This window comes from Carlito syrichta, unplaced genomic scaffold (genome assembly GCF_000164805.1).
Source record: "Carlito syrichta isolate Samal-C Ts95f unplaced genomic scaffold, Tarsius_syrichta-2.0.1 Scaffold304046, whole genome shotgun sequence".
In the NCBI taxonomy this organism is placed as follows: Eukaryota; Metazoa; Chordata; class Mammalia; order Primates; family Tarsiidae; genus Carlito; species Carlito syrichta.
This window is the reverse complement of record NW_007248142.1, coordinates 178,887-180,853: the sequence shown is the minus strand read 5'-3', so window position 1 is coordinate 180,853 and position 1,967 is coordinate 178,887. Positions and strand designations below refer to the sequence as shown.

General features: G+C 40.9%; 2 protein-coding genes across 2 annotated transcripts in view; one reads left to right on the top strand and one right to left on the bottom strand.

Moving 5' to 3' along the window:
- The window catches only part of M6PR (mannose-6-phosphate receptor, cation dependent), a 105,729-nt gene that overhangs the window by 57,678 nt on the left and 46,084 nt on the right, over positions 1-1,967 (bottom strand). The window lies entirely within an intron of this gene.
- Positions 1-1,967, top strand: part of KLRG1 (killer cell lectin like receptor G1) — an 18,470-nt gene that overhangs the window by 8,631 nt on the left and 7,872 nt on the right. The window lies entirely within an intron of this gene.

Genomic DNA, 1,967 nt, shown 5'->3' with positions numbered 1-1,967 from the left:
ATCGCCAGAGCCCAACAGGTCGAGGCTGCGGTGACCGAGAGCGGCCACTGCACTCCAGTCTGGGTGACAGAGTGAGACTCCAACTAAAAAAAATAAAAAAAAAAGTTTTTCCTTCATTCATTGGAATTCAATAAATTCCATTCGGAGAAACAATGTCCAGAAAGTTGGTATGCATGGAAGAAAACTCATGTGTGTGTGTGTGTGTGTGTGTGTGTGTGTGTTTGTATTTTGCCACCATGCCCGGCAAATTTTTGGATTTATTATAGAGATGAGGTCTCACCAAGTTGCTCAGGCTGGTCTCAAACCCCTGGGCTATCCTCACACCTCGATCTCCCAAAGTGCTGGGATTATAGGCATGGGCCACTGCGCCCAGCCGTGTGTGTGTGTGTGTGTGTGTGTGTGTATTTCAAACACCTTGCAGAGTTCGGCTGGTGGACTCCACTTCCGACAGGCCTCCCGGATCTTCCTGTCTATCCAGCAGTATTGTAGAAGAGAAGTCTCTCTTAGTCCTAGAGCATCTTCAAAGCAATACAAGAGGTTGACTTCTTGAGGTGTCCCAGCACAAAAATCAATCCAATTCTAATTTTTCAACATAACTAATGTATATAAAGAAAATAAGAAATCCTAGTTTGATTTTTAGTGCTGATTGAATGGTGATTTTTGTTTTGATATTGTTTTCTGTTTTCTTTTTTGGGTAGAATCAAGTCACGGAGAATAGTTTACTAAGCATTCAACTATATTAGCGTCCTTTGGGGGAAATCCAGAGAGTTAACTACTCTAAAACAGCTGGGGGGGACATATAGTTCCTAAATTGTTATAACGACCTATACAAAGGAAAGATTAAATCATACAGTTTCTGTCAGACTGCTTATTCCTTTGAAATTCTTGATAGAATCTAAGCTCCGAATCATTTCACATCCGTGGCTTATTTTTCCTCTTCGCCTTCCTTCTTCAAGCAAGGTGGTGGAATGCAGGGCCTACTCGTTAGACATGGGATCTTAGTTGTATGGCTTGTAATAATGATAGCCTTGACTTCTGGACCTTGTGGCTGCAGCTTCTGTTCTCCTTCTGATATAACTGTTCTGAGGCCTCGAGCTGACTAAAGCCAATAACAGAAGTGAGCAACAGACTTGAAACGTTGCTGGGCAAAACTGATAAACGGGAGCAGTGAGTCATAATGCAAGACACTGCCACAGAAAAGTGCGGTGTAACAGCTACTCTGAAGGACACAGTGTCATAGTAAGAGAAGAGGAGGGAAAGGACTAAGGTATAATATATCTGGGAGTCGGGCATATTTCTGTTTCTCTGAGGTACCCAGAAGAAGGGAGAAACATTAGAAGGATTTTTTTGCTCCTTTTCTTTCCTTATATTCTCTGGATTCTGGACTCTTGTTGAATAAACTGAACAGAGTTACACTGGCTGAATCCCAAAACATAAAAAATAAAACAACTTTTATTTAATGACACATGAGTTTAAACATGAGTTAAAAAAGAAACGTGAGTTTATTTTTTCTTAAGGTCCTTGGGTTCAAGTCAGTACTGGAGAAGGTAAAATATCCCCACCAGATTTAGTAGCAGCCACACATAAGTTTTACTTCTGACATCCCTGTAGAATCTTGTTTGATTCTCTGGCATAATTTTTTCCTTGCTCCAACTTTTGTCAGATTCTGTAGAATCAAACTGACTTATGTCTGATCTGCTGAGTCTCTTGTGTGAGTGGAATTATTCTTTTGTTCTCAAGGCAAGATTTACATATTATTTTGAGATATGTGTGATGTTCCTAGTATCATACTGGAGTTTAAGCAGCTATCAAAAGAGCAAAAAAAAAAAAAAAAAAAAAAAGGGAAAAAAGAGCTCTGTTGTTCTATTAAAACTGAAATTTTAGCCGGGCTCGGTGGCTCAGCCTGTAATCCCGCGCCTTGGGAGGCCGAGGTGAGTGAATTGCCTGAGCCCGAGGGTTCGAGACCC